This window comes from Notamacropus eugenii, chromosome 1 (genome assembly GCF_028372415.1).
Source record: "Notamacropus eugenii isolate mMacEug1 chromosome 1, mMacEug1.pri_v2, whole genome shotgun sequence".
In the NCBI taxonomy this organism is placed as follows: domain Eukaryota; kingdom Metazoa; phylum Chordata; class Mammalia; order Diprotodontia; family Macropodidae; genus Notamacropus; species Notamacropus eugenii.
Window position 1 is genome coordinate 684,558,092 of NC_092872.1, and position 7,727 is coordinate 684,565,818.

Genomic DNA, 7,727 nt, shown 5'->3' on the forward strand with positions numbered 1-7,727 from the left:
AAACTAGTGTCTTGCAGTTTAAAAAAGTCCAAGAAAGAAAAGAAAAAAACAATAACTTCTCATCTCCAGTTTGTTCTCTCATAACTCAGAACCCAGAACAAAGCTCACCTTTTTGCTAAGTAAATTATATTGTCTTTTTGAAGGGTAGAGTGGGGGAAAGCTTGAAAAAGACTCTGACTCCAGAAATGTCACCATCAGCACACTGAGCTGTAATATGAGGAAAAACATTTTTTCCCAAACTATAACATGATGGCCATTAGCTAAATTCTCCAGGGAGTGAGGATTTTCTTGTATCTATCTAAATGCATACTATGATATAATAACCAGTGTCATTCAATAATCTTTATTAATCTCAACATCTTCAGCTGCAAAATGGTCATAAAGTTTTTCACTATATACCCCATGAAGTTTATCTAAGGAAAGACTTTTAAACCTTTAAATAAATATGTAAATTATTGTTGTAGAACTAGGAAACCATGAGTTATGTCTAGAGAGTAATGTTTGACTGGGTCATTCAGCAAATGAAGAATACTAGGAAATCAATATGGAAAGGCTGATTTGGGCCAAATGGTGGAAGGTCTTAATTGCTGGTTTGGACAGTATTTATTAGGTCTATAATTGAAAGGAAACTGACGATGTGATGCAGCATCATGGTGTGGTAGAAAGGACCTTGGTTTATTACTTAGTGAATTTGAATGCATCACTTCTTTCTGCATCAGATTTTTTTATCTGTAACATTAAGAGTAGAAGACAAGACCATTCCCTTCTTAGCTCAAAAATATGGGTCCATTATTTTCTCTGGTAAAATAATCCGGACAATGAAAACTAAGTCACATGAGTCCTTCTATAGAAAATTAACGGAGAAATGTTCTCACACTTGGAAAACAGTACAAACACAGAGACATACATATAAGACCAGAGATGTGAGATTTTGGAGAAAAAAATAACATTTTTCCCTCAGAGTGGCAAGCTATATGTCAGCAACATACAGAAAAATCCAGATACTCCTTCTTTCCTAATTCTATTTTCTTTTTATCAGTTTTCTTTCCAAATTTCATCTTAGTTTTTCCAGTCCTGCCCCATTTCAGTTTGGGCATTGGGGTATTTTTATCACCTGGACATTGATATAAGGTCACAGATTTCAAGTTAAAAGGACTTTTAGAGATCAACTAATCCTTTTCTCATATTTTACTGCTGGGAAAACTGGTATTTTTTGAGGTGGAGTCATCTGTCTAGTTTCATAAAGGTAATCTGTTATAGACATAGCATTTGAAGTCAGGTACTCTGATTCAAACTCTAGCATTCTTTGCTCTGTACCACACCCTTCATTCCATTTCTAGAAATTGTCACGTCAAGAGGGAAGATGGACATTTGTCAAGGAAGTCATAGAGATTGTTCTTTAAAGCAGATGCTCTAACAGATGACCTTTGATATAATATTCTAATTATGAAGTTCCGTGACTCTACATTTTCTGGACAGAAGCAGGAACAGTATAGCTGAAGGACCACCAGATTTATAAACAAAGAAAAGAGTCTGCTCTCTGCTTTTTGCTGGTTGGGTTATATGTGCAAACCATTTCATTCTCTAAACTTCAGTTTTCTTATCTCTAAAATGGAGATCATTCTATTTGCCTTATTTAAAGTACTGTGAGAAAATTACTTTGTAAATAACAAAATGTTATAAAAAAAGTAAGCTATTATTATTGTCCTTACATTGAAAGTCAATTATTTCATTGCAATTTAATTCAATTTTGTTCTTATGATTTCAATAGATGTGTATTATGCCTCTTCTGTATGCAGGGTATTTTGTTAGGAAAAGGACTACAAATAGGAAAAATGACATTTTTCCTCAAAGGGCTGACATTCCTTTCTTTAAAAACTAATTTATTTATTTTTAGTTTTCAATGTTCACTTCCACAAGACTTTGAGTTCCAGATTTTCTCCCCATCTCTCCCCTTCCCCTACCCCAAGACAGCATGCATTCTCATTACCCCTTCCCCTAATCTGCACTCCCTTCTATCATACTCCTCCCCTCTCTTACCCCCATTCCCTCTATTTTCTTGTAGGGCAAGATAGATTTCTATACCCCATTAAAGGGCTGACATTCTAATCAAGAGATAGGGATGGCAGGTACACAAAGAGATATGATTTATGTTGGACTAGAGTAAGGGTTAAAGAAAAAGCTAGGGAAAAATATAGTATAAGGAGGGATAAAACACTATGATCTAGAGGTGTCAGACAATGTTTCATAGAGGAGATGTCAGCTCAGCTGAGCCTCACAGCAAAAGAAGTCTGAGAAACTGAGTCAAAATGAAAGTATATTCTTAGTAAATTGGACAGCTTATTTGAATGTTCAGGGGCAAAAAGAAAGTTTTATAGAACAGATTCTTTCACTAAGGGGATTTGTTCTGTGAAGTTTGGATTCAGTCAAAGGGCTTGAGGCTACAGGTTCCTCATCCCTTCTTTAGGATAATCAGATACAAATTTGCTGAGTACAACTCCTGCTTCAAATCAAGCTTTCTTTTGACTTTTCATTTATGTCCCACTTCTTAGGAGAATCAGCTTTTTGGAATAATATTAGCTGGTCATTATTTACAAAACACTATAAACAGAGGACACTGAGGCTCAGAAAGGTTGACAGTGACAGCCATGTAATTAATAAGTGTCTGAGGTTATTGTGGAACCCAGAACTTTCTCATTCCAAGTAGAGCACTCTAACTAGTATACAACAATGCTGGGCACACACACGTTTCCTTGGAAGACTCAGAAAGAAATTTGGATCAGAAGATGTGTGGTGATTAGGAGAATGTCACAAATGTCATAACGATGACTTATAAATCTATCAAGCTTCATGGTCCATCAATAGACCTACATCTAAGCACCATGGACTTCTGGTTTAGGGTCCATGTCAAGGTCTACTTCAGATGCTATCCCTGACATATGGAGGGTTTCACAATCATCATGTAGTCTTGTGAAAACCTAATGCCACCACTGTGAATAATTAGGGGAAATCAGATTTTGTCACTGGATTGAATTAAGCTTTATGATTGACTTGCAGTCTCCAATTACATAACAGGATAAATTTTGATAGATGGATTAGACATGCTATTTTTGAACCCAGAGTGTAAAAATGTAGGCGCAGCAGATGGATAAGAAAAGCTAAATTATGTCCCTAGAGTTAAAAATATTTTATTGATAGATTTGGGGGAAAAAATTTGAAATATATATGTAGATAGATATAGATATATTTTATTTTTCTGACAAATCTTAGAGTACCATTAGTACTAGTAGGCTATAAGAAAAGTTTCTTAATAATTAAAGATATACAAAAATTTAATAAACTACACTAGAAAGTCATGAGTTTCCTTTCTTTTGGAGTCTTCAATCAAAGCTTGTTGACAGACTGGAATTGTTAGAGAGGTGAATTCTTACGCATGTAGGGCCTGAATTTGATTTTCATATGAAATGCCTTTCAGTGTTGAGATTCTGTGATCTAAAGTGATTCAAGGCTAAATGCATATTCATTATTCAGGGCCTGTGACACATGTTACTTCTATTAAAACCTTCCTTGATGAGAATCAAATGCTCTCCCTTTTCTTATCTCAAAGCATCATCAGTTTATGACACTTTACTTTGCATTATATTTGCCTATATACGTATTTTACCAGTTTTTTAGGTTTTAAATCCATTGAGGACAAGTACCAGGGTAGAATATTAGTAGGAAAAGAACTGAGTTTATAAACAGAGGAGATGCGTTCAGATCCTTTCCTTGAAATTTACTACTTATTTGCCCTTGCTTAACTTATTTAACCTCTGTGGATCTTGTTTTTTGTCTCCATGAAATTGTGGATGAGAAGAAAATGTTCTGGGGGAATTTTTCAAGGTCTAAATCTAAGTAAACCTGCCTGTAAATTGAGAATGATAACACTTTCTTACTTAACTCATAGTTATATTTAGAGGACTAGCTGTATGATGTCTTGGAGGAAGGAGGGCTATGGTATGCAGTGACACTTGTTTCTAAGATAATTAGGAAAATGTGCCTTAAGTTCATGTCATTTTACAGTGATTTGACATAAATGTGAGTAATAAGATAATGCTATTTCCTTCTCTTACCCTCCCGTGATATTCCTGCCCCATTCTCCTATCCCTCACACTTTCTTCCTTGAGGAATTGTGATTAATATGATCTTTCTAAAGAATTTGATCATTAAATCATTAAACTAATGCCTATTATGTTGCCAAACATTTTTCTTTCTTAGTCAGCCAACAACATATAGGTAAACTTGCTCTCAAAATGATTGCACTTCATTGTCTGTCATTCACTCACTAAATATTAATTTTAATTCATCCCAATACATATTTTTTAAATGAAAGAATACTTACCAGGTTAAATTAAAATTGTTCTTTATGAAAATTTAAGTTATTTTGTTCAAATTATCTAAATGAATGAATAATTTGTTGCAATATTTATCAAAAATTATAATAATCAGAATTTTGAACAACCATATGAAATTTATAATAATTATCAATATTTCAAAGTGATTTTTCAAGGTATTCCATTTATAAAAAAAGCTATTTTAAGGCATGTATCTACATAGAGTTTAAACAATTATTTGGGGTAGATCACCTGCACTTGCTATGAATTAAAATTTCCAAAACTGTTAATGTTTTAAATGTGTGTATTTATGAGAGAGAGAGAGAGACAGAGACAGAGACAGAGAGAGAAAGACAGAGGGAGGGAGAGAGAGAGAGAGGGAGGCAGGGAGGGAGAGAGAGAGAGAGACAGAGAGAGAATTTTATTTCATAGGAAGCCTAGATAGCATTACTTTAATTATACTTTTTTCTCCTTTTTAATTCATTTTGTCATATTGTTAAAGCTAGAAGAAGCAAAAGACTGAGGTGGTGATTATAGTCGTCCAACACTTTCATTTTATGGATCTAGATCCTGAGATTGGGAGGGAATGAAGGAAGGAAGTGATAGATTGAGTTTTTGTGTTCATCCTTTGTTGCCAAGGAAGACCATGCCATCAGAGAAATGATGACATGACTTGCACTGGACTTTGTTTTAAGTGAGGGAGTGCTGTGCAAGGTTCCCAGCCTCACTTCTCCTCTAGAGGTATCTGAATCCAGTGACCAGATATTCATCAGGATGACTGGAGATGACCCAGGCCCTTTTAGGCCAAGGTTTATGCAGGTCCTCACTTAGGGTGAGGTAGTGCCCATTCATTGAATAGACCTGTTTAAGAGGCAGCCAGGGCATGGCCCCTTTAATGAGGCAAAGGAAAGAAAGACATCAGCCTGGGAGGGAGACAGCAATAGTTACTATTGATAATCACTCTTAAGCAAAAAAAGTTTTTTTAAGCACCTACTGTGTGCCAGACATTGTGCTAAACACTTCATATATATCTCCTTTGAAATAGCTAGAAGCATCATGGAGCTAGTTTTTAGTTGAACCAAAACAAAAATCCAAGTCTCCAGAATTTAAGATTCATTAAACTATGTCACAAAATCTTAATGAGACATTTCAATAATGAAATAATTCTTATAAATTATTATCAGTTTAGTTAAGAGTGGCCAGCCCACTGTTGACTATGGATTATTAACACTTGCTTTCCTGGAAATTCCCCTATACTAAGTGAAAACTTATTTATGTTTGGGAGAAGCATCTTGCCACTCTATGTGCAAGAACTCACAGGAGAAACTTTTAAAAACATACCAAAAATAATAATTTGGCAGGTATAAGTACAATGCAAGAAGGAAAGAAAGGAATAAGAGTCCTGATTCAGTGATTAATTCAGATGAAGTTATCACAGTTATTTGAAAAACCTTTCTGTCCAAAGCCCAAGCTCAAACCTAAAAAGAGATCTCCAAGGAAAAGAAAATATTTTAGATAACTACATAACTAAAGGAATAAGAAAAGAAGGACTGATAAAGATGGTAATAAGGTAAGGAGAGGAATAACCCTATATAAATGTGCAAAAATGGAATGGGAAGAGAAAGGCAAACTAGCTAGAGATGTCACATAAATTATGTGAATTTGTAATAACTGTAGTTCTGGTATATTTACAGTTTTACGCACTTTTTAATAAAATTTTATCAAAAAATAGAGAATTGTAAAAATGCAGATTCATACAAGTACATACAAGCTGTATGGATTCATACATACCTACACACACATACACATACACACATATACACACACACATTGCATCTTCATAGTATGGAGACTTGTTTTTAGCTATATTATAAAAGATAGAAATATTAAAATATTTATTTTTAGAATACCCATCCTGTGTCTTGCTAAGTATTAAATGATAACTATTAACATTTTATAACCTACAGAGGTATGTTGCACAGTTTCCTCATTTTCCTTGCATAATCTATAGTGATCATCACCTTAAGGATGAATTCACCACAGTTTTGCTGAAACTAGCATAAACTTATGCATTTTTGTAAATCAACTCACATGATTCAGCAATTCATTGGACTTTTCAGTAAAATATGATCAGAGGAGTTAATTTACATGTTAACTATGAGGAGTGTTTGGATTTTACTCTGGTTTTAGTCCTATCAGAGTCTCTGCTCAGTGTCAAACCACTTGCAGTTACAATCAATTTGAGTCATACACCTTTAGTGTTGCTAAGTGATATAATACCTGCTTGTTCAAAAAATATCACTATAAGCTTTTTACCTTACAGAATTCTAAGTACTTATAGCCATCATTTTCACATTTTTTGGACAAGTAAGTGTTACTCCATCTTTTATTGTGATCAATCATGAGTTTTACTAAATAACAAATTATTTTTACCCTTCAAAAATGTTAAGGAAAAGCATAATTAAGCATTATCTTATATATGGCACTGTGCTAAGTAACTTAGGTGAAAAGAAGTAAAGCAACATGCTACCTGCCCTCCAGGAGCTTTCCATAGAACAAAAGGATTCAATATATGAGTTTATTACTTTCTCCAGAAAGCACAATCAAAAGCACAATTTTCTGAATAACTCTAAAAGATGGGAAAAAAATAACTGTAAGTAGAATGCAAATAAGGCACCTACAATAACAACATCATTCTGAGGATAATGCTATTTCCATTAGAAAGTGTTGGAAGGAATGGAGATAATATGGTTGTGTTTACCAATACCAAACAGAGACAGTCTTTTAGTAGATGTCAAGACAAACACTTTTGAAACATTAACATAAGGGCAGTGAAAGATTGGAGGGGGGGGAAATACATACATACTTCTTTGTAATATTCACAAAAGTTTTTGAAGTGCCTGAAGCCAAGTTGATAATGTCAAGTCAAGAAGAGATGGGGTATTTTGCCTAAGATTGTGAAGCAAAGCAATTTGGCTGTCGAATCAGACAATCTCTTCCAACGGGGTATTTAGCAGAGCTCCTTGAAGGGGATTTAGAAGTTGCATTCTATTGCTTTTAAACAGAGCTTTTTACAGGTAATTGAGCCTTTAAAATTCTTTTTTTAGAGGATTATCCTGTTCAGTGCACTCAAATCTATCACAAGTGAAAAGTAAACTGGATGTGTAATGAGTATTTGAATCCATTGAAATTCAGTTGGAGGGAGGGGAAGGAGAGGAGACACCACAAGCCCTTTGCTCTTCCTTCCCCCAACACATAAAAAAATTACACACATTCACAACCATCACCCCCATCCCGGCACAACCTTGCCCCCATAAGCCATTAACGGCTTCAGACTTTAAAATATCTCCTTTA